Raw genomic sequence first — 27,049 nt, forward strand, 5'->3', positions numbered from 1 at the left:
ATAACTTTTAAACACACGTTTAGTTCCGTCGTTAGAAAGTTTCGTTTGGTAAAAAATTTAACATTTATTAAGTATGAAAATTTCAGCTATCTGGGTTCTTTGGTTCGGCGCTTTTGTTTTATGAGGCTAGCATTAATTGTCAAATGACTTTCCTTCATCTTAATATTTCGATTTTCTTTTTTTAATTTTTTTTCAGTCATCTTGGCATTTCAGTGGGTTCAGTTTTTATCTTCGCTTTTCCTATCACAAGTTAGTGGCAGAAATTTTTTTTTAATTTACTAATTTCTTTGTTTAGACATGAAGGGGCGAGTGACGAGTTTGCAAAATTTGGCCTTTTTTTAACGTATATCTCGGACTCTAATAGTCCTATGAATATCCTGCTGGGGTGGGTTCTGATTAAAATTCTTCGATTGCAATTATCTTATTTTAAAACTAGCTCTCTTCTGCTCCAGATCGTTTTTGCTTCCAAGTATAGTAGCAATCAAATATCAGTTTCTGCTTTAATTTTCTAGGATAAATCATATTTCAGCGTGTTCAAACAACAAACTGTTATGGTTCATTTCAGCTTTTTTACTTATAATTTCCTTTATTAAACTCGCAACAATTAAGAAAATTCAATTCTGTTTTTCTAATTTTAATATCAAACACTTCATTTTGGGTTACTGTTACTTCGTGGTATTATTCATTTGTTATTCATAACTCTTCTTCAAGCTCACGGATAGTACAATTTAGAGAAGCAGATGGTACGAAATAGGCAACCGGTTTTCTTAATCGTACCACTTGAAGATCTTGAAAAATCAATTGAATTTTAAAATTTAATTGATTTCTACCATGGTTCAAGTGGCCATGGTAGCCCGGAGGTTGGATAATAGATCTCCGGCCCGGAGGAGCTGGGGTTCGATCCTATACTCCTCTTAAACCTACCTAGTACCGTGCTCATAAAATCTGTGAAATCAAAAGTCCTGTGGTCAGTGGCTGAGCAGTACCATGGGTATAGGGATCTGTAAAAAATTTACTTCTTCAGATATATGTCAAAATTGCGGAAGTGGCATCATGAATGTGACGTGCTGCCATCTATACATGATGCTCAGAGGTAAGATGTACTTTCACCAGTGCGGTGCTCTCTTGTCAAACGCACCTTCCTCATTTAGTTAGCTGGCTTGTTTGGCTTGTCCGAGTGTTATAAGAAACAACAACAATTTATTAACAACAAAGTATAATTAATTTGAACGTAATTCAATTTAACAACTTATTAAATTAAATACGAATTTGCATGATATTGCGATTCAACGTGAACTTAATTTATAGAAGTGAAAAGTTAGAAAAAAAAAGATAATTTTCTCTTTTAAATTACGTATTAGATAAATTTAGCTCAATTTGCGTGTCACAAACTGTTGAGGTACTTTCTGCATTAAATGATAAAGAATATTAAAAGACAAAAAAAAAATTAACCGAGCTAATTTTGCTTGCGTGTTGGCGACACATAAATTTGGGAAATCTAAAAGTTCTGTTAGGAGGGTGATAAAGGCTGTCTTAAAATGGAACAAAGACATTCTTTAACACCTCGTAATAACATCAAATATGTAACTTTAATGTTCTGTGCCAGCTTCCTTTGGGACGAAAGCTGCTACTTACATTACCTGCCACTCTCTTCGGCAGATACCAATTTAATTGGGAGACCATCTGTGCACCATTCTGCGAAAACGTAATAATTCATGATCACTTTTCATTAAACACCAATGGCGCATTTGATCACTTTCGTTTGATGATACCAGGAGAAATGGTGTAAATCACTATCTTTGAAAAGATTCCTTTTTGTAACTCTGGATATCTCGAAAACATTGTTATGTCGAAAAATATTTTTTTCCATTGGCAATTCATATCTACTTAATATGAGTTTGAATTTCTATGTCGAAGAGTTTCTTCTCAAAACTTGCAATATCGAATTTTTTCGAAATAGAAAATTGATTTTTTTTACAAAAATCACAATGTAAGTTAATTGTAATTTGTATTTTTATTCAATTATTTCTGTCTCACTTTTAAAAATAAAATCCAATCACAAAATCAATACAATTTACTAGGTCAATAATGATAATTAAGAGGAAAATAAACACACTGAAACTTTGCTTTATTAATTCAAATTGGAAAAACGCACAAGGCAGTTGAAACCAAATTTGTATTACATAAACTAGAAATAAGACATAAATTCTTAATAATTAAAAATAATTAGAAATAAAATATAATAAATAAATGTGTGTTTGCAGAACAGTACTTCATCAGGGGACACACTGCCTGCAAACACACAGGAGCCTTTCTGTTGTTAGTGGATTTAACCAAAACTAACAGTGCCCAGAGGCTCCTTAATGAAAAGACAAGAAAAAAACTTTTACCACAAATAAATATCATTATAAATTTGAAAAAGAATCACATCTAAAAGGTACAAATTTAATATCCACAATTGAATGAAACGCCTCTTAAAAGCACAATTTCAACAAATCCAAGCAAAGTAACAGTTACAGTTAATAAAAGTGACAATATTAAATATTCCGAATCAGCAAGAGAATTGTCTTATTTCTAGTTTTAAAAATAAAATTATCATTGCATCATAGTATCATTGTAAAAATAAAATTTCAGTTGTATTTAGACTTGTAGTCAACTATCATTACATACAATAGTAGTTATTCTTATATTTCATGACTCAACTTTTTAGAGTAATATTTTACAATATATTTTTCTACTTTTTAGAGCATATTCATTTCTAAACTTGTTATCTCAAAAACTCGCTATCTCAAATTTTTTTTAGCGTTCCTTCAACTTTGACCACAACTATCACTTGACTTCAACTATCACTATCATTAAGAAAATTAAAATTATAAAATTACCCAATTACATAAAAGAACTGAAGGAAAATGACTAAAATATGTATTTACCGAAGTTCATGCAATTATATTTAATTAGAGTATATTATTTTTAATTTTAAATAAAACATTAAAATATAATTAATGGGTATTGAAATATGCCATAGTTCCTTTAACTTTAGTGTACAAAAAAAAATCTGGTAAAATGACAGTATGGTAATAACAATGGTAAAAGAAATACTTGTTTCTGATTAATAAAACCAAAAGGTAATTTTATCGTGCATATGATAGTGGTTTACCTGAAATTCTAGTTTTTAAAATTGCCGTTTTTATTTCCACACATTTAGTAAAAAATAAAAAACTGAAAAGTAAATTTAACCGAATAAATGGTTTTTGTGCCCCGCTCAAAGGTGTCGTGAAAAAATTACCAAATTTTGCCACATTTACCAAATTTTATCTCATGTTATCTAGCCATTTTTAACGTTTATTTTACCAAAAGTCATTACCAAAGGTCTTCGGTAAAACTTACCGAGTTTTTTTGTGTTCCCACTGAGCAGTTATTTGACAGAAAACAAAGTTTTTAGGTATTAAAAAATATCTAAAGATCGTAAAGATTTTGTTTCAGGGATTCCGGATAGTTGGTTTAAATTTTGAAAAAAATACTATAACGACTTCTGCAGAGTTCGATAGCTCATCAAATTATCCAATGTTTGCTGATGTATATTTCTATATCTAAAGTGAAGGAATTCAAAATTACTACCCATTCAAGGTATCCGAAATAACCGTCTTTAATGCATATTATTAAAATTCTTGATAAAAATAATAAATTTAAATATTAATTAAAATATAGAAGACAGTTAAGTAATATATATTTAATATCTAAGGGAATAACATAAATAATAAGCACATAAATGATAAGCATAATATAAGCACATAAATGATGCGCATAAATATAATATGATAAGCTTAAGCACATAATATTGTAAGCTTAAGCATATAATATGATACGCTTAAGTACATAATATGATAAGCTTAAGCACATAATATGATAAGCATAGATATCATGCATAAATATAAGCACATAAAAGATAAGCACTTCAGGGGTTTCAAATTGATATTTAAAGGAGAAAAAAAGCAAAAACGCTATTGAAATCTAAGGAATTTCTAGTAAAGAAAATAAGACAGAAATCATCAAAATTGCTAGAAAAAAAAGACCAATACGGTTTCATCAAGCAATCAAACTGGTTTAATGTTTATCATTCCGCCTTTCTCACTGATAGCTCGACAGTTTCCGAGAATATTTTTGTTTTTCTCACTTAAATATTAATTTGCAACCTGTGTAAAACGTTTCTTCTTTCATTTTTAATGAGGATTCTAAAAGAAATATGCTTTAAGGTTGTTGTTTTTTTTCTCAGTTTAAGGCTGATTATCAATTCGATAATCTATATTTCTATTGAAGTTATTTCTTTAAATTCAATGAATACGTATAAGTAGTAGTAGTTTATTACGGAGCACTAGAGCTGCACATTGGGCTATTGGCGACGACCTGGGAAGCATCCCTGAGGATGATCCGAAGACATGCCACCACAATTTTGATCCTCTGCAGAGGGGGTGGCACCCCCTCTTCAATAGCCCAGCGACCTGCACGCGAAGTCGAGCACTTTACGGTAGAACAGTTTAACGAGGACCAATACCGCACACCCTCGGTCCCTACGCAGACTGATCCAAGAGGTCACCCACCCGCACACTGACAGTCAGTGATGCTTACCTTCGGTGATCTGCTGGGAACCGTGTCTTAACGATCAGTCTACTGCGGGACATGAATACATGTAAATAGCATTCCCGAAAAAAAATCAACTTTGAAAACTAACATGTTACCATTCTGCCACGAGTTAACATTTTCAAGCTACTCTTACTTTTTCAAGCTACTCTACTCTTACATACTCTTTTGTATGTAAAATATGTTTCAATTAACCCTGCTATTCAATAAATGCTTCTTTTTTTAGTGTTTTTCTAATTTTAAAGTACTTGTTCATACTTTTATTTTAATTTTTGTTTCATATAACAAAATGAATATTTTCCACTTGAAATGTTATAATAAATCAATTTTATCGATTATATTTATGCAAAAAGCTCAATAATATTTCTAAATATTTAACCTAACAATTTTTTTTTCATATTAATTTTCGCTTAGAAAATAATCTAACTTTTAATTAACATTTTTGATCATAGAGAAATTTAATTTTCTCGAAAACATGTTATTAGATGCCTATTACTCGGCTCTATTTCTTCAGGTTTAAAAAGTATTTTTAAATTATTCATGCGCTGAGATTAAAAGGATAATTTAATTTTTCTTCGAGGAGGTTTTGATGCTAATTAATTTACATACTATGAATTTACATACTATGAATTTATAAAGAAATGAAAACTAACATCACTTTATAAAAAGAATAATGATCATGCTTATTATTTAAAATGTTCAGTAAAAAGTTTTAGATGCATTCAAAAACTACCTTAGAAATTAATAAATTGCAGTTAATTTGCTCTACAATGTAACTATACAGCACAACAGAAGAAGACAAATTCGTAAGAATTTTTCCAAATAAGCTGTAAAACTATTTTAACGATAATTAACGAGCTATGAGATATTTACTAATTTACTTACAAAATCTATTACAACATAGAGCAAGAAAGAATAAATACTTACTTTCATTTTATACTTAGTTATCGGAAATATTCCTCTAAAGAAAAGCTATCCTCTTTTTAAAACTACATTAATAATTTAAGGAAAAGAAAACCTCTTTACTGATAAATTTATTTTTCGAAACAACGTAACTAAATTTTTAATAGTTAATACTTAATTTATGATTTATCATTTTATTCTTTCAGACCTCATTATATTGAAATTTAAAAGAAGAATTTATCCACTTCCTACAAGCGTTTGTATATTAAATTAAATTTAATAAATATTTTCATACATTAATTTCTAATTTTCCCATTTAAACTCTAATTTGCTCACATAAAGAATTATATAAATTATAACGCATGGTGCATTTTATAACGCGTTTAAAAAGTTTTAACCAAATTAACGTAATGTATTTAATTCCTTGATTAAGATGTGTGTGTGTGTTTTTTTTATCTTAAACAAAATCGTATCTAAATACCATGACAGATATTATACAAAATATTGAAAAAAATTAAAGGTATTCCTCAATAAACCTTTAAATAAATATTTTTAGAACTCGTGTAAAAAATTTTCATTCAACTAAATCCTTTACCCACATGTATTATTGATAATATCTACTGTTATTTAGTTAAAACTATTGTCAGCGAGAAAACTTATACGATTTCTATAGACTTTTTATAGCTGCAACATTATTTGAAATAGATATTCATTAATTGTGCATTGTATTAAAATTTTTAAAACTGAAGTACTTAGATGCAATGAAAAATTTCGCCACAATTTCGAACATTCATTAAAGTAAGTTTATCGGTTTTGGAAAACATTGTTTTATATACTTATTTATTGACTACACGGAGATTATTTATTGACTACACGGAGAAAAAAAACTGGTAAAATTAGCTTACGGCATTTCTGGTTTAAAAAACATAATTCTGGTTAATTAAACCAAAATATGTCGTATTTAAACCATTCATTTGGTAATTTTTTCGTTCATATCGTAATGGTGTACCGGGAATTCTGATTTTCTAAATTATAGTTCTCACATTTAGAGCAAAATACAAAACTTAAAAGTATATTTATCCAAATAAATGGTTTTTCTACCATGCTCTATATATCTTGATAAAATTGCCAAATTTTACCACATTTTCCAAATTTTATCACATATTATAAAACTATACTTTGCTGTTAATTTTACCAAAATCACTGTCACAGTACATAAGTAAGAATTATCGAGATTTTGGTGTTCCGTTAGAGCCAGAAACACACTAAAATTTACCATAAAATTTACCGTTTTTGATATACTTTGCTTCTCAGAATAGCATTGCTAATCTGGATAAGTCACGGTAAATTTAATTGTTTTTTTATTGTTAGATTTACCAAAATCATTACCAAAAATTACCGAGATATTTGGTGTTACCATAGCACGATACAATAAATTTTACCATAGACCGTTATTTTTGCCATACTTTATTCTCGAATAAATTTTTTTTTCTTCACTGGACAGTTAAGTTACTTTTTAAAAAAACAGAATGATTGATTTATTATTGTTGTTTTGCTTTTTGTTAACCCGATTGATTTTCTTTCTTCAAAATCTCTTTCGTGTTTTACATTTATACCACTGTCTCTCCCAGTCCTTCAGAAAATTTCAATTCCTCAAAGATGCAACTACCATTTGGGGGATTGAACCAGAAAATGTTTGAATCCTTTTATTAGAGTTCCATTCCTACAAGGGTTGAAGACTCAATAAATCAGCAGAGTGTGTCTTTTGAATACTCTAATTTGAAATTTCAATCTCGCCGTCAACTGTTAGATTTAGTACCCAGTCGTCTGGGATCCACTTTACCCTCGATAAGAGAGAAATGATAAATTTCCTCTTACTTCAAATGCGTCTCTGCCAACCAGAGATAAAATAAATCTTTTTCTCGACAATGAGGTTAAAGCGAATTATTGAAACATTCAATTAAAAATTTATTTGATAGACATATATGGTCATAAAGTATACGATTTTAATCGTTTATTTATACTTTAATTGTTAGAATTACAGGACAATTTATTCCATAAAGGAATCGCGTATTATGTAAATTTTTCATGTCATATGCAAAAAATAGCTCAAAAAGAGTTGTTATTTTACTTAAGAATGAGATTGCAGAAAATTATTGAAAAATCCTATAACGAACTATAAGATAAAGTTGAATGACAAGGAATTTAATTAATATGCAATACAGTAAATAAGCGAAGAGATATTTTATAAAAGCATTTAATGAAAAATAATAACAGCGAAATATATGTTTTTACGAAGCGTTCTATTTACATATCTGAATGTTGCCACCTTTTTATATAAAAGTTAAACTATTCTCTGCTATAATAAAATTAGACTTATGCGAACCTTACAGAACTATGGATGGCTTTAGAGGGAATTAAATTTTGATTTATTTAAATCATTTCAAAAGCTATAAACTATAAACCATTGTATTACCTAGTAACCAAAATCGTTATATAATACGCGCATATACAAATGCATACAAATTTTGCGGTATAATATGCGTTGTTAGAGTTTTCATGTTTTAAACAAATATAAATAGAATATAATCTTTTCTCACGCGAATATTTTTAATATAAGTTCCCTTTCAAATAAGCAATAAAAACATTTTCTTATGCTTTCATTTTTTTATACCATTCCATTTCATTTTTCCACAAATTAACGTAACCCAAGTAATTTAATAGAATTTTTTCCCTTTTCTTACTAACCAAAAGAAATTACTTAGCCCTAAATTCGAAAACAAAAAAAGACTTAGCAACAAATTTAAATCAAAAAAGCGTTAATTCATTTTTCGATTCATAGCTTTACGTATCATACGCTTTATATGGTTTACGGTGGGGTTTATGATATCGCTATATGGTATGGTTTATATGGTAATATGATTATAATTTGTAATAATAACAATTCTGCTAAAAAAGAACATCAAGTGAAACTTCTGAAGTCAGTAGAACAGAAATTCTTGGTTAACTTTTGATAAAATAATTGGAATTTTACGTTATTACGTAAAAATATAATTATTTTATTGTTCTGTTCATTATGACAGCACTGGATTAAAAAAAAATTAGCTTTTGTCAAATGCATACGTTTTGACAACTAAACAGAATAGAGATTTTTTTAAACAAAGAATGAAGTCTCTCTAGTCAACATTCTGTATACTTTTTGTCAAATTCAATCCACACAAACAGAGGAGAATTGAGGGAGGCTTAAAAATATGGCCCCAATAATTTTTTTCAGTTAATCAGGACAGAGGTTGTGTATTAAGTAAACAAAAACCAGTTTCCTCAATGAATATATCCTGATATATGCAATATAATAAATGTATGTTATTGTTGATTTCATTGTTATTTACTAAGCACAGATTTAAAAACTAAAGAAAACTTAAAAATTTGATTTTTATATTACTCAGAATAAAGATTGTAGTTTTGACTCACTTTTCTCTATCATTATACAAAAAAGGTATTACGCCATTTCTATTTATAGTCTCCAACCAATTGTTTGTCAACTCTTTTTGCCTACAATTTTAAAATATGATTCCTCTCAAAAATACTTAATAAATTTTACATTTAATAATGTTATTTTAATTCTTTCAACTTGAAAATTTCATAAAGAATGCTTTATTTTTCACATCTGCATTGGTAAGAGATTTGATAAATATAATAGAAAATCTTTTCTGTTTTTACCGTTTTGGAGACAATAAATAAAGATTTTGCAGCCTCTTTACTTATTGCCTCCAAACAATTGCTTGCCAATTCTTTTTGCTCACACTTTTTAAATGTGATTGTTCTCAAAAATACTTAATAAATGTTTATTGTTTTCATTTAATATTTAATTCTTTCAGTTTGAAAATTTCATAAATAATGCATTATTTTTCACAACTGCACTAACAAGAGATTTGATAACTATAAAAGAAATTCTTACCTATTTTTATCGTTTTGTAGACAATAAATAAAGGTTATGCAGCATCTTTACTTATTGCCTCAAAACAATTGTTTGCCAATTCTTCTTGCTCACACTTTTAAAATGTGATTGTTCTCAAAAATACTTAATAAATGTTTATTGTTTTAATCATTTAATATTTATTTATTTCAACTTGAAAATCTCATGTATAATGCGTTATTTTTCCCATCTGCGTTAACAAGATTTGATAAATATAATAGAAAATCTTATACATTTTTTTTTAAATTAATAGCATTTTTATTATCCCATTTTTACCCCACTTCTGCCTTTTCGTACTTAACATTTTCCTAGATTATCTAGTGAGAAATTTGAGTACAGTTAAAACAATTGGTACTTAGGTAAATGTGCTAAAATATTTAAGAATAAGAAAAAAATTCCAAGAAAATAAAAAAGACTCTCTTACTGCTCAAATCGTTTCTGCCTTAACTTTGAACTCATGAATCCAAATAACCGTTTATTTTGCTTATAAAATAAAGAATCACTAACTGTTAAAATTTGTTGAAATAAATTTGGCTAAAATATGTTATGATTTGCGTGTGAATCCTTTGTCTAATGTTTTGTTAAATAAGAAAAACTTAACAATGTTTTCCAGTTGCTATATAAATCAAATTTTGGGATAATGTTTTCTTCTGTCGTTTGTAAAACTAACTATAATGATTGTTTATGTGAAGCAGTTTGTCAACAGAATAAGTATCTCGAACAAAATGTTATTTGTTTTAAATTTTTTTTATTCTTATTTAAACACGGAAGCGTGTAATATATTTGCTGTAACTAAAAAGTATATCAAAAAAGCTGTCTGCTATTTTCTATCTCAAAAAAAAATTTAAAAGAACCCAGGTTAATTGGGAAATATTATGATTTCAAAACTAAGGAAGATCATGATTAAAATATGTAAAAGATCGTGATCAAAGCGTGTGAAAAAAACATTATCGGAACACGTTCAAATTGTTTCATATTTGTCTACGTATAAACTAGTATCAGTTAAATTAATTGGTTTAGATCTTGATTTCTTTTTAAATGACAGAAAAAAGTATCAACAGCAGCGATTGGATACTTTTAACCGACGTCAAGGCTTTGGCCAGTCAATCAGTTTCGACGCACACGCATGATGTCGCTTGCAGGTAACCAAAAAAAATTTGATCTGAAAATTGTTTCAGTGTGATAGCCTTAAAGCTGTAACGTTAGCACGCCACGTAGAGCCACATTATTAGACAGAATCATGTGATTAGTTTCAAGTACCCAATTTTGAGTATCTCTTTGAGTAAACGTGTACTTCTTACTGCATCGTCAATTTTGTAAGGTTCAAGAATACCGTAAAAATGTGAATAGATAATTTTCCTGTAATTTAACATAACTCAGTATGGCGCCCAATAAATTTAAATAAATAAAACGACTCCCAAAACATTCAACACGATTCATTTCACACTAGCTATTTTGATAGCATAAACAATAAAATAGTAAGTTTAAGATAGAACTTTTACTCTACAAACACTGGTTAATAGATGTCAGGTACGAAGCTGTAAGGCATTTAGTTTAAATTAGGTTAATGCGTAGAAAGGTTCCTCTGAAGTTTTTATCGTAATCCTTATTTCTTGAAAAAAGACGCAGCGTTTTACGGGGATTAGTCAAGAAAATCCTCCACGTATAAAACAAGAAGCTCTTAAATCCTCTCTAAGCACTTTGTATAGTTAGTACATGCCAAGTGCTTTTTTTCTCACCTGTAGTCTATCGCTGATTAAAACATAAAAAACAACATTTAGTTTTAGAGAGTTAGTTGAGTACTTGATTGAATTTTTTTTTCTCTATTTTGTTTTTGTTGAGATGTTTGAATTTGAAAAGTGAACAATTCTTCCTTTTTTTTTTAGAAATTTTGCAGAAAAGGCAAAAAGAATTCTCTTTGGTTAATCTCTTTGGTGTTCTTGGGGGAAAAAACGTGGATAAAACCATTAAGATAGTTTAATACACCGGAAATATATTTGTTGTTATGTAAATTGAGATGTTTTTAATTAAAATGTTTTTCTTAGGAACCCTTCTGTTTTCGTTTTTGTTAGTAGAAAAGACTTACTGGTACCTGTTATATTTTCTCGTCAAGCAATATTTTATTTTTCAAAATATTAATGAACTTTTTTTTAAAAAAAAATTTTTTCAATACAACATATTTTAAAGAAAAACTTTTCTTTCAGAACTTATATAATTTTTTTAAAAAGAATTTTTTTTTTTGAATGGGTTGAAATTAGATGTAATATGAAGATCATGCATACGTTCAAAATATACCAACATATTAGAGAATACACTAAATTTTCATGCGCTAAGACTTATTCCAGGTAAGGCGAATGCTCTTCAGCAAATCTCTCAGTATTTTTTACCGCAGCTCTTTGGTAAAGATTTTGATAAAATTAGTAATAAAATATGTTTTCATAATATGTGATAAAATTTAGTAATTTTATCATGATATCTTAGAACGTAGCATAAACATCATTTATTCAGTTGAATTTGCTTTTCAAGTTTGTATTTTCTGCTAAATATATTGTAATAAGGATCATAATTTTAAAAACTAGAATTTTCATTAACCAGTCACCATATCAACTGAAAATTTACCAAACGAATGGTTTAAATACCATAGATTTTGGTCTCATTAGCCAGAATTATGTTGTTGTTATTTTTGTTCTTGCCAGAAATGTCATATACAGTGAAGTAATTTTACCAGGAACTTTTCTCGCTTAGATAACGACAGAAACTTTTCTGTTCGTAACGCTTTCGGTCTAATTTACGAAAAACGAAGTCTCCGTCCGCGGCGGTTTTGCTCTAGATTATGTGACCGAATTTGCTCTGTACATAATGCTGTATCAGTTAGCAGAGCTGAATCGTGAAAATATAATTCTGACTCTTAATAAATAAAATAATAAAAAAATAATTATTAAAAATTATTTTTCGAATGAAAAAAATTTATATAAAGGAAGTTTATAATTGCGTGCAAAAAATTTTCGATTCGTGTAAGGCAGGGTTTCTTAACCTGTGGTTCATAAACCCCTAAGGGGTTCATGAGTTAGTTTTGGGGGTCCGCTGACTACTCCTAATTTTTAAAATGTTTGGAAGTCTACCCATTGCTTCTAAAGCGAGCAATGGCAGCTGTAATTCCGTTTGCTACAATGTATCTTTGCGAAGTGGAATTTACCACACTTGTGACAATACAAACATAACATCGAAATCGATTGAATGTTGAACATGATATGCACGTTGCTTTGTCGAAAACATCCTCCAATTCAATTTATTAATTAAGGAAAAGCAGCAGCAACCTTCACATTAAAAATTTTGTATACTATTAAAATAATAAAATTAAATGTTTTCTAATAATTGATGTTTTTTGCAATTATTTTTTTCACAGGGGGGTGGTCCGTGACTTCTTGAAATTTTTTAAAAGGGGTCCATTATATCAAAAAGGTTAAGAAACACTGGTGTAAGGAGTACTGAGATATAGCGAATTTCGCAGAAAGTGGAATTAGCAGAAAGCTGTTCAATCTTTCTATCATTTCGGATTTAAATTCGGGCCCATATTTTCCATATTGTGGCTATATACACCATATTATGAAGGTTAAAAAAACTTAAAAGCAGAAAAATAAAACATATTATTTAAAGAAAGTACGTTTTTGTGTCTGACTTCATAACTTTTAAATTATCGCTTGCACTAATAAATTAGTGCAGACGCTTAACATATTTAATTTTAAGCTATCCAAGCACTATTATTAAGTCTTAGTTCAAGAAAAGGTGATTAGATCCAACCTTGCATTAAAACAAACATTAACGTGTTCGCTTTTTATTTTTGCGCACTGCTCATTGTCAGGTATTTGCATGTCTATGTCACAAACTTATAACTACGAAACTGGATTACTTCTCTTAATTTGCTTTAGGAACTCTTTCCAGAATTCTCCGATATTTATATTTCCACGTAAATGCTTAAATTTATTCAAAATGGATGGTGAAACTTCTTTTTGGCTTCCAGGATGTGCGAAATATACGCTTCAGTAATTGGCTTTTAGGAATTCAAAATTAGTAGGGTCCCCAAGGCCTTGGCAATTCAAACAGGTGTTAATCAAATAATATGGTTTCTATTTCAGCGAAATCTCATCTAAATTATGTATGGTATTTGTTGTAACTTTTAAGTATTTCTCTATCTCCGTATGTACACTCATTTTTTGTGTGTGTTTTCTTTTGATGTTTCTTATGAAAAACATGCATAACATTAATTAAATTGCACAGTTTAGGGGCTTAACTCACCTGAAAGTTTAATAAATAAATTAGCTTTTTGGTCTGATTTCCCTAAACATTTAACAACGAGCCGTGATGACTCATGGGATAGAGCGTTCGCCTTCCAATGAGGTAAACCGGATTCGAATCCCAGCAATGGCTGGTCGTTGCGAATTCCACATCCGGTTTGCACCGACCACAGTGCTGACGTGGAACATCCTAAGTGGTAGACGAATCATGGGTTAGAGTCTCCTTTCCGTCAAGCTAACCGTGGGAAGCTTTCGTATCCTCTCCATGTAACTCAAATGCTAGTTAGTCCTATTAAAAAATCGTCCCCGCAGGCAAATTTTTCCCCATACTTGACGCCCGGTGACTGAGCGGTAGCGCTTCGCGCTGCTGTGCCACAGGTCCATGGTTCGATCCTCGGGCCGGGCAAGGTTGACTCAGCCTTTCATCCCTTCAGTGGGTCGATAAATGAGTACCAGGCACGCTTGGGAACTAAACACTGGGGGTTCCGCGTTCGGCTGACCTCCTGACCGGAACATCTGCTCCTGCACCCCAGAGCCCAAGGTCAAGAAAACTGAGATGGGCACAGTAGGCCCTCTAGGCCCTCTAGGTTTAGTTCTTGATACAGTAGCTCCCTTGTTTTCTGGATTGAGTTCAAAATTATAAGGCTATGGAGTTGAACAGTAGCTCCCTTGTTACTCGTTGTCGGATTAGTAATCGTTAACCCAAAATTGGGTCGGCTGATCAGTGACGGTTATAAAATAAAATAAGATGTGTTTTGTGAAATGAGTGTACCACGGCGCTGATCGTTGTTTTGTGCTCTGCTACTTCCACATTAATAAATTAACTATTCTGGCATACTTACGGCGAACCTTTGCATTAAAGGTTAAAGGTCATTCAAAAATCATAGAAATGAGGCTCTATTTTCTTAGGTTTCGACTGCCGAAATCGTATTTATACTAAGCTTGAACCACAAAGGTATGTAATTCTGCGAATACATGCCAATTAGGAGAACCTAATAAAATCAACATGATTGTGCTCGACATTTGGCGTGACCTTATAATTTACTTCAGAGAAACTGAAATTTTGCACAACTTTCAAGTTCATTAACTACCTTCCCCTAAAATACACAAGTGTGAAATTAGCCGGGAAAAAGTCATTAATAAAACAGAAACAAAATCAATTTACAGATATATGGTAACTGATTCTACTTTTATAAAATATAACCTTTAAACTTTGAGATCAGTACATGAATAATTGAATATAGAAATAATTATGGCAAAGATGTGTGTATTATTTTCAAAAAACGTGATTTAAGTTAACCCTAAGTTAACACTCTCTCCCGAAGTTAACACTCTCTCCCGAGCTGAACTTTTAGTCTACATATGTCTAGAATTGACTGAAAGTGACAGGAACAAACGGGGCGAAACATACTACTCGTTGCAATACATACTAAAACATACCTTCTAGTACTCAGCTTTCTAATGCCCATAGCCTTCTAATACTTATAGCCTTCTAATTCACTAAGTCTTCTAATACTCATAGATATTTATGAGTCTGATATGCTATCCAGGTATGCGAGGTATTGATTCCAATGTATTTTTTAAGCAATTGATAGGAACACTTCAGTTCACCAAAAGTTTAAAAGTTGCGAAGGACTTGTATATAAAAATACAGTTATGTACTTCTTTACCTGTACCAACATAAAGCTTTTATAACTTTTCGCATCAAAAAAAAATGTAACATTGAGTAGAGCGCCCGAAGCAGTGGCGGCTCCTACGATTTTTTTAATGTAAAGAAAGTTGTATTACTCTTTTTAATGTTACTAAATAGGCTTTGATTATTCCAAAACCTCTAAAATTCCAAACTCGGCTTTTCACGTCAATAAGACTACATATAAATACAATGCTTTCTTTAATTACACACACATTTTTCAGCAGCATAAGTAAGCTTTCCAAAAATGATATTTAAATACCGCCTTTCATTGGGATTTTTTTTTTATCAGAATACAAAAGTGGCGTTGTTCGATAAATGTTTTTTTTACCAATAGATTTTATAAAGACAATATTCTTGATATCTATTTTGAGTAAGTAGCGCCAATCATCTTCGGCGCCAAGGCGCGCCTACGAAGATTTTTACTCCTTCTAAAAGGATGCTATTTTGTGTAATTTAGTAGTCCTTATGGCTATCTGTTACTTAAAATTATCTTTTAACATCATTTATCTGTTTTTTTTTCTTTTTAAAGAAAACATTTGTTGCTTCCTTTTAGGAAAATCGTTTTAATTCAAATTATGGCATTAAAACCTCGTCTAAAAAAATAATTTTAAGAATAAATACATTTTTAGGCTATTAATTATTTCATAATAATTTATTTGAGGTTCGATAAAAATATATTTGATACAGAAATATATTTGAAAATGCAAAAAATATATTTATTATGCAAATTATGTATATACTCACTCACACTTACATGGCTAAGCAGCTTCTCTGTTAGCTACATTTTTAACTGTTGTTCTTTTTTTGCACTCATTTGCTACAAAAGATGCTTCTTTTTTTCAAATTTTTGTTTTCAGGATGGTTGGTGAAGTAAGTCGAATATAAAAGATATTTTTAACTACGGAATTTAATAAAACGGAATTTAATTAATAAATAAAACATTAAAATCAATAATATAATTAAAAACTCTTTTAACTCAATAAAAAAGTTACTGTTTCTTTTAGCGTAAACAAAATAGGAAAGGTAAAACTAAAAAGTTCAAAACTGTGAAAATATGAAATATAATGTATTAAATCATCAGAAGAGGTGATGGAAAATAAAAGAAAAAAAATCTGCAATAAAAACAAATATATATATATAATTTTTATTTTTTTATTTGTATGTATATTTATTTTATTTCATTCATGTCATTTTAGTTATATTATTTTATTTTTGTTATTTTAGTTGTTTTATTTTATTTATGTTACTTTAAGCTATTTTATTTATTTATGTTATTTTATTTTTTTTATTTATTTATTTATTTTATTTATTTATTTTATTTATTTATTTTNTACTTCTGGGCCATCTTGGCCAGCAAGAGTTTATTTATTTTATTTATTTATTTATTTATATTATTTATTTATTTACTTTATTTATTTATTTTATTTATTTATTTATTTTATTTATTTGTTTATTCTCATTAACAAATTTAAAAAATAACAGCTGCTCTAAAAACAAAATGGAATGGTGAATAGATTTGAAGAATTCTGTAATAAAATTTAAATAAACACGCATTTTTAATATTTTTTAAACATAAGGTAAGACTAAAATTAAAAATCAATTGGTGAACAGTAAAAAAAATTCTAAAATGAAAATTCAAAAAAAAAACCTTTTATTTTTTATTTTTTCATTGTAAACAAAGTAGCAAATGCAAAATTTATGATACAACAAAAGTAGGAAAATCGTTCCAATACAAAATGGAATTAATTTAATCGTCAAAATAATGGGACGGAAAATTAAAAACATTTTAAAAAAATGTACTAGTTTCCATAAGAAAAGTAAAACAAATTCCTTTTAAAAGATAAATAATTCAAATAAGTAAGAGTTAAAGAGTAGCATTACGAATCACCTATATTTTTGAAATACTATTGATCTGTGTTTAATAATTCCATTTCAAGAGTTGAAACTTCAAGTGAAGTAAAATATCGTCTGCCGTTTTTTGTGATTGAAGGACAATACTAACACTTCAGTTTTTCTTTTGTCCACCATTGAATTCTCTTGCAATTTATAAAGAAGTAAGTACATTTCTTCTTGATGCAGCACAAAGAAAAGGAAATTGTCTGAAAAAAAGTCCGCCAAAAAATAGCCTTTGTGAGGCATAAATGTTTTTAGAAACCTTTCGCTATTGATAGATTCTTTTCAATGAGATATATATGCAGTAAATCGATAAGATTTTGAAGTGTAGAAAAACATTTGGAATCGTGAACTATGCTTAAAAAAACTTATCTTTTTGAAAAATTTTGGGTTATTTAAAAATAAATTGTTGTCCTAAAATATCGTAATTATAGAGCTTAAAAGAGAAAAAGTGAAATATGATTGAAAAGACTGTAGGTGGGAAAATTTCCATTTTCAATGAAATATTTTTCCTTATGAAACTCTTTATGTTGAAAGTTTTTTTTCTTATTTTTTTAAAGACGCTTTTGATGATGTTATATTGTTGTATAATAAATATTTTAAAAAACATTGCAGCTTACATGGTACCTATTGCAATTTTTAATTTTGTTCTTTTTATCATAAAAAAATAAGAAATTTCAGACCTTTTGAAAGGATGTAATATAGTGAGAAAATATAATTTTTTTGACAATATAGTAACCTTATTTTTTCTGCTTTGCTTTGACTTTTCAGAATTTTTTTTATGATGTTTGAATATTGATTATTCTAATGTACTAATTATTTTTTTTAAATGATAAATTTTATTATTCAGAAACCTAAAAGGTTATTTTTTTATTTAATATTTTATTTATTTATTTGCCTATCGTGAAATCGCCTCCTATTAGCTTTTTTACCAATTTTAGTCTAGGAAATAACATGGACTTCAGTAAACATCATTTAATATTTTTTTTTTAAATAACGTGTCGCTATGGCAATTATTGCTATAAATATTATATATAGCAATAATTATGACATATGTAGCGAGTATATATAATAAAAACTGTATATATTATTACTATATATGTTTCTTGATATAGCGAGAAAATAAAAAAAGAAATGAACGAGAAATTAAACGAGGTTGAGAAAAAAAAGAAACATCGCAGTCGTTAATTGACAAATCAAGGAATCGGCAACTAGATTGTTCGGGGTGAATCAGTAAATCAACGAATCATTAAATAGCTGTAAATAAATGCATAATTTTGTAATTCATTAAAAACATTCAAAATTCAGTCATTTGTAATAATGCAGTGGACGACTACAGTTTGCTTCTTTATTGTCATGTTTCTAACTTACAACTAATCACTCACTGATGCAGAACCTAAAGTCAAGATGATGTGGTTTCCGTACCACGTGCATAAATAACACCTCAGTAGAGCATATTGTATCATTTATTCTCCTATTTATTGACTCATTAATTCGTTAATGTGTTCATTTGCTGATTCGTAAAATCATCACTTAATCCATCTAATTACTTAATTATTCATGTACTCACCTATCCACACCCCATGTTATGCATCATTATGTATGCATACATCATTTAGTAAAGCAAATAATAAGAAGTGAACGATAGTCAGTGACTTACTGTTCGTTGTTGAAAAATAAAATTAAATGGCGCTCGTCAAAGTTCATATCCCTACTTCTCTGACTAGCTTAGGTTTTTAAACCCATAATTAAGTGAGACGTTATTTACATCACAGTAGTAAGACCAGAGAGGTGTTACCTTTTATTACTGTGTTACTTACTATTTTTAACCAATAGAAGCAATCATGGAAACAAAGAATTTTGGTAAAATTTTCTGTACTGTATGGTGATGACATTTTTGGTTTAAAAAAATCCATAAGTCTGGTTAATGAATTCCAAAATATCCGATTTTTAAACCATTGATTAAATATTTTTCCTTTTATATAATGAGGGATTTGCCGGAAATTTCAGAATTCAAAATTATAGTTCTAATTACCACACATTAATTACAAAAAATACGAAACTGAAAAGTAAATTTAACCGAATAAATGATTCTTATGCCATGCTATAAGGAATCTTAAATACCAAATTTGATGAGATTTACCAAATTTTTTCACACATTATGAAACCTTATTTTATTGTTAATATTACCAAAATCATTATCAAATCACTTCGGTAAAAATTACCGAGCCAATAGAGCAAGAATCACGGTAAATTTGGCATATTCTAGTAGTTTTTATATACTTTTTTTTCGGTATATTATATAAATTCTATATTTTATATTATCTTTAATTTAATATTATATATTTTCTATATTTAGTTCTGTATTTTATAAATTCTTTTTTCTTTACAGATTTAATAAAAGTAAGGATAACTTTGAAGGACCAAGTTAAAATTAGCAGCCAAAACATGGATCTTCAGTTTTTTTAATAAGGGAACGAAGATTTTAACAGCAACGCTTAACGTCTTTGATCAAAACGAACTAACCGATCCGGTAAGTTTCATCCTTAAAAGTTTGATTTGGATTGTTGCCGAATAAGAGAATTTTCAAACTTTTGTTTTGATTTAATTAGTTTTTAATTACTACAAAATTTTACTTTCTTTAAACTGCAAGATACGTGCAGGCAAAATTTTAATCTAAATTTCACATTTAAACCACCAGCTGTTGTTATATTTTTAACTTTAATCAAACAAACATTATCTTTAAAATAATTTATTTCTACTTGCGCTTTCCTAAATGCTACTACAAAATTTTACTTTCTTTAAGTTGCAAGATACGTGTAGGCAAAATTTTATTCTAAATTTCAAATTTGAACAGCCAGCTGTTGTCAGAATTTTGTCTTTAATCAAACAAACAAACACTATCTTTAAAATCATTTATTTCTACACGTACTTTCCTCCATAAATACTACTACAAAATTTTACTATCAATAACTGGCAAGATACGTGTAGGCAAAATTTTCATCTAAATTTCACATTTTGACCACTAGTTGATGTCATGATTTTATCTTTAATCAAATAAACAAACACTATCTTTAAAATCATTTATTTCTACTCGTACTTTCCTAAATGCTACTACAAAATTTTACTATCTTTAAATTGCAAGATACGTGTAGGCAAAAGTTTCTTTTAAATTTTACATTTAAGCCGCCATTTTCTGTCATAATTTTAACTCTAATCAAACAAACAAACACTATCGTTAAAATCATTTATTTCTACACGTACTTTCCCCCATAAATACTACTAAAAAATTTTACTATCATTAACTGGCAAGATACGTGTAGGCAAAATTTTATTTTAAATTTCAAATTTGAACAGCCAGTTGTTGTCATAATTTTAACTTTAATCAAAGAAACAAACACTATCTTTAAAACCAATTATTTCTGCACGTACTTTCCCCCATAAATACTACTGCAAAATTTTACTATCATTAACTGGCAAAATACGTGTTGGCAAAATTTTCTTCTAAATTTCGCATTTGAACCGTCAGTTGCTGTCATAATTTTAACCTTAATCAAACAAGCAAACACTATCTATTTCTGCACGTACTTTTCCCCATAAATACTACTACAAAATTTTACTATCATTAACTGGCAAGATACGTGTAGGCAAGATTTTCATCTAAATTTCCTCTTGTCATTATTTCTCTATTTCAATTACCTTGTCACTTTCTAAAAGATTAGAACTGAAATGTTTATGAACAAGTTATATTTTCTTGAACTACTGAACGATAAAGCGTAATAGATTCTAAGAATAAGTCAACTGAGCGCACTAAGTAACTTTTCAGCAACAAGGCACGAATCGCCGTTTTTTGGAGGATCGTAAAGATATCTATGTCGAAATTGACCTATCTTCAATCACGCTACTAGGGCGATGCCAGATTTATGGCCTTTTTCTTCTGTCTGAAAAGGCTCTTAGGTCATAGGCCGATTGACTTTAATCTTGTTAGAAGGTTGTAATGAGCATAGAACACGTCATAACAGATTTAAACTGATTGTAAAAATATAGTGATTTATTGATTTTTTTTCTGAAAAAAAAAGCATTATAAATCATTCCATCTCTCTATACGTGGTTTTTCATACTTTTTTGTGAAGAAAGCTCAATTTAAACATCTTAAAATAAACCTTTAAATATCGTTTAGAAACTTTAAGGTAGATTGGCTATAGAATTTATAAATTTTTCAAATTTATTACTTGTTATATGTCAGGAACTTAGAAATATATGTGGGTTAATAAATATCAAGACATATCGCGACTTAAACAGCATATTTATTACTCACTGATATGATTTATGCACCTTAACCCATTCAAGTCGAACCATATTATCATTTAGTCAAGATCAAAACGGTTTAATTTAGATACTATAGTTGAATTCAACATCCTATTACGGTTACAACAAATTTCCTGTTTATACATGGAGAAAACAATTCTGGTAAAGTTATCGTGTTGTATAATTATAACATTTCTGTTTCCAAAAAGAAATTCTGGTTAAAAAAGCACATTCTGATTAATAAACCAAAATATACGATATTTAGAATATTGATCTGGTAATATTTCTGTAATGGTTAACCAGAAATTCAGGTTTTCAATATTATAGTTATTATTACCACACATATGGTTAAAAAAATAGTAAATCGAAAATTAACCGAATGAATGGTTTTTATGGTGTGCTTGTATGGTAAAATTATACAATTTTACCACATTTACCAAATTTTGTCACGAATTATAAAGCCATCTTTTATTGTTCTCTTTACCAGAATCATTACCAAAACACTTCGGTTAAAATAACCGAGTGTTTTGGTGTTCCCATAGAGCCAAAAACACGCCCAATTTTACCATATTCTAGTACCCAATTTTACCATATTCTAGTAGTTTTCGCCATACTTTTTTTTCAGTGCGTAATCAAGTTCAAAAAGGTTAATTTGCACGAAACTATAATTAAATTGGACGCTTTATTACGGTTACAACAAATTTGCAGAAAATAGTGGTTCAATAAGTTCCGAGACGTCAGATAATAAACTAAGTGTTCGGCCACAATTTATTGCAAGTGTATAATAAAAGATGTATCATATATTTTTAAGAATCCTTATCAAAAATGAAACTAAAAAAGTATGTGCATTGGGGTCGCAAACTACTATTATAAAGAGGAAAAAACAAAACTGCTATGAAATCGGACAAATTAAGTTAGAGAATAGTGAGTGTAATTTACATCAAAACAGGTTTAATTGGAGGTTCAAGTTTTAAGGTGTTTCTAATAATCATCTATCAACTCCTCTCTGATTCTTTCCTCGATCAAATCTGCTTTGCTGTTTATTACATTCGCCTTCCTATACTATCAGATTTCGATAACGCTATTGGTTTTCCCCCCATATATATTAGTTTTTGACTAAAAATATGCAATTTTTTTTATATGGATACTAAAAATGCATATTAAGGGTGGTCTTTACGAATTACCCCGCTAAGACAAATTCAGATCCTAGTATTTTAAATGGTATAGTATATTATCTTATTCCAAAGCGTATTTTTTCTAATCAAACAAACACCATCAGAAGAAATTCTTTACTGCTATAAGAACATCATCATTGGCACGCAGACCTGGAGTGGGCCCTGGCCTTCTCTAGATCATTTTTCTATTTCATTTTCTCTGTTGCCAGATCTTGTCTCTTATTTTGATTTTTTAAAATCCATGTTGATGGAATCCACCCGTTGGCTTGTTGTATTATAGAGGCAAATGTGCTCAACAATTCACATTCTGTTTTTTAATTTCATTACATAAATGTCCCTTAAATATCTGTGAAATTCTGCTTTTTTTCTATAGAAATCACCTTTTATAACACAGTTAAAAATAGTTAACAAGATCTTTCTTTCACAAATGTCAATATTAGCCTCTTTTTTTTAAAATGAAAACAATCAGAACTTTTGAGTCCAAGTTTCGGATACATAGTCCTGGTTGTATAATAGTTTTATACCATAACTTTGTATCTGTGCTGTACAATTTAACCGTACATTGCGAAAAAAAATTCCTTCTTTAAAGTTTTTCAATTTTCTCGCATTAAGAAGAATTAGCTATTTTTTAGTAGTATTTTTTATTTAGTACTTTTTTATTTAGAATTTTTCTTTAACTGTCTCGATATTAATAACGAGTTTCTTATAACAGAAAGACCATTTTAGGTGAAAGCGCATAGTGGGGCGGTTTTCAGAAAAATTGAAAAATATATAATGTGACATTTGTTCCTTTATATCTGTTGATGTTTGTTCATTGTGCGCAACTTTCATTCGTTCATACTTTCATTCGTGCGTATTCTTTCATTCGTTCGTAAAACTGATATGATTTTGGTGTCGAGCGCCATTTTGTGCACAACATTTTATTTGCCGAATTAATGTCGAATCAATCCCTAATAAATGCTTTTGAATTCAGAAACAACTTTCATACTTTTGAGTTCGAGATTATTTGAATTAACATTCGATCTTTTGAAGCTTTTTTAACAGTGCTATATAATATAACTTTTTTAATAGTTCTATATATTTTGATTTGTTTTCAAGTAGAGGATGGAGGATTATGCCAGAAACTTACTTTTCATTGATTTAATACTTACCAATAAATGTAAACACCATTTTTCCATTTTTGACAGGGATTCATGAACACTTTATTATAATTTTAATTTCTATAATCACTTATGGACTCAAATATTGCAAATTTCACAAAATAAATTCTAAAATTAGGCTTAGCATCGCACTCCTATAAAAAGTAAACTTTAGAAAGTTTCAACTAAACAAAAAAATTCTGAAATTTTAATAGATTTTTTAAATTTATATAAAAATGCAAGAACTCTTTTAAAAAATCTTTTCTTTTATTTAATGCAAAAATGCAAGTAATCTTTCACAAAAAATTAACTTCATTTCCTATTTCGTTATGAACATCTATTCATTCTAATTTTTTATTTATGTCATGCAATGTAATGTAAGTTTGAAACATCATATACAAAAATAACGGTTTACGATGAGTGTAATAGCTAACTGAACGACTTTTAAAGCAATAAAAAAATATTTCATTTCGTTTTAATATTTATTTTATGAATAACTCGTCAAAGGTAACTCTTAATGTCTTTGTGTAGTTGTATCCATTTACCTTTATAACGATCTTTGTACTTCATTTTCGTAAGTATTATTGAAAATTAATAGCTCCTAATCCATTAAAACCCGCATTTCTTTTTAAGAACAACGTTAAAACTGCATCATAAGCTCAGAAATACTTTTCTTTTAACGGAAATTTGTTTTTAATATTTATTTCATTCATTTATTCCGTAATCGTTTGCATCAATAGTAGCTTACGTTCGGTTAATAATGTTGGGTTTAGAATTTCAAATTCAAACTCGAAGATAGTTTTACTTCGTTCTCCGATGAAAAAAATAATCTAAATTATTTACTCATCATAGATAACTCCGAATAACAATATTTGAAATATTATGCTCATTTTATTTTTAAAGACCTGAGATACAGTCTCTTTTTACCACAGTTTTAAAAGTGCATCATAAGCTCGGAAGAATTATTCTGCCGATATAAAATTGATGGAAATTAATTTTTTATGTCTAGGGTAAAGTAACCAGTAAAGGAACACTTAAGCTTCGCTTGGCTTTTAAAAAATCATATTAATTTCAAAATTCGTAATTTTAGTTAAATGACAGTGTCAACATATTTGTTACTAATTACAAATTATGTAAAAAAATTGTAGCGAACTTACATAATATTGTTTTAAAGTTTTGGAGGTTATAACAAGTAGTAAGAAGACCAAGTGAAGGAACAGCTCTTACCAGTGAATGAACATCCAGTAAAGGAACACTTAATTTTGGTAATTTTTTAAGTCTCTTTATGAATTTATGAGCCATAAATATTTAAAAACAAGTCTATTCTTGAAATTATAACATACAAATACTTGGAAAATTTAAACTTTTTTTTTGTTATCATGAATTGAAAATTAAAGTGTCAACATATTAACACATTCACTGGGAAATCTATGCCCAGTAAAGGAAGATGCCTGTTCCCTCACAGGTTAGAAGTTGTTTTTCGTATTTTCAACATACTTTTGGTGCGGAACATCACTAAAGGTACAAGAAAATTGAAGTTCATCTTTTATTTTTATTAACTTAGAAAAAAAACCAGTAAAGGAACATTTGTTCCTTCACTGGTTTTTCATCGTTTGGTTATCCAGTGAATTCCAACATTCCCTTATCTCAGCACTTTATTATGCTATGATATTTAAAAAAAATAAAACGTAACTTCAATAACTATATTTTGAATTCTAAATAAAACTATTACATGCAATTAATTCCACTTCAAACATATGAATACAAACACTTACCTTATAATTTTTTCAAAGAAACAAGGTGTTGCAGAGATAATAACAAATTCAAAAAATTTTCCAGGGAAGTCTACGTGACTAGGTAATCCAAAACATTGCTAGATGACTTCCTATTGCTTGGCAGTAAGTTATTGTTACCAATAATCTAAATAAAAGCTTTCAAATTCTTATTTTTAATCAATATATATGAAATGTTCCTTCACTGGGTAGTGTTCCTTCACCGGTTGGTTTACCCTACAATCTCTTTTTACCACAGTTTTAAAAGTGCATAATAAGCTCGGAAGAATTATTCTGTCGATATAAAATTGATGTAAATTAATTTTTAATGTCTATTTCTCTCATTTATTTCTTTTAGTAATCGTTTGCTACGATGGCCGCAAAACTCAAACGTTCCGTTAATAATGATGGATTTTGAATTTAAAATTTCCAATCAAAAGTAGTTTTTCTCCGAAGAAAAAATAATCTAAATTATTTGCACCTCCTATACAACTCCAAATAACAATACTTTTTGTAATACTTTTCTCATTTTATTTTTAATGGTGTATTATATGTAATATATAACTAAATAAATAATAATAATAGTCATGTATAATATATGACTATATTATAAAAATAATGATAATAATTAAATAATTCAAAGTCATGTATTAAGTGCTAATTTATTGAGAAAACTGTTATGATAAACCTTAACTATCACAAGTGGAATTCTATTGTACGTATGGTTAAGATTTCTTTGAGTGAGTTAAACTTCTAAAATATTTCTCGTTTAGACTTTTCTAATAATTGAATGTTATCGGAAAGGTTAGTAAATGACAAAAATATGTTAGTAATGTGTCCAGTATGAGATGATTTGTAGTAAGATTTAATAAAAATATGGTAGAACCGTCATATTAGTTCGCCAAAAGTGATTTCAAAAACATTCGTGATATTAGTAATTAACTTCAAAAATTGAATTTAAATAAATCACGATTATCACGAATTAGTACTGTGAAAGCAAATTAATACTTAAATCATGGCTAAAATGAGTTATATATATAGTTATGTATATAGTTGTCAGTTTTTATTTTTTTTTTTTTTTTTTTTTTTTTTTTTTTTTTTTTTNTTTTTTTTTTTTTTTTTTTTATTTTTCTTTTTTTATAACCGTTGTTGAACTGCCAACCCAATTTTATGGGTTTAGGACTACTAATGGTCAACTCCGTAGCCTTGTAATTTTGAACCCATTCCAGAAGACAAGGAAACGCCTGGATAGAGTAC

General features: G+C 28.7%; 1 protein-coding gene across 2 annotated transcripts in view; it reads left to right on the forward strand.

The window, feature by feature from the left end:
* The window catches only part of LOC107440390 (heparan sulfate glucosamine 3-O-sulfotransferase 1), a 137,763-nt gene that overhangs the window by 82,340 nt on the left and 28,374 nt on the right, over positions 1-27,049 (forward strand). For both annotated transcript variants that reach the window (XM_016053298.3, XM_071180019.1), the window contains one exon: positions 19,791-19,931. The gene's annotated coding sequence lies outside the window, so the exon portion shown is untranslated. The remainder of the gene's footprint in view (positions 1-19,790; positions 19,932-27,049) is intronic.

Source organism: Parasteatoda tepidariorum, chromosome 4, assembly GCF_043381705.1.
Source record: "Parasteatoda tepidariorum isolate YZ-2023 chromosome 4, CAS_Ptep_4.0, whole genome shotgun sequence".
Taxonomy (NCBI): domain Eukaryota; kingdom Metazoa; phylum Arthropoda; class Arachnida; order Araneae; family Theridiidae; genus Parasteatoda; species Parasteatoda tepidariorum.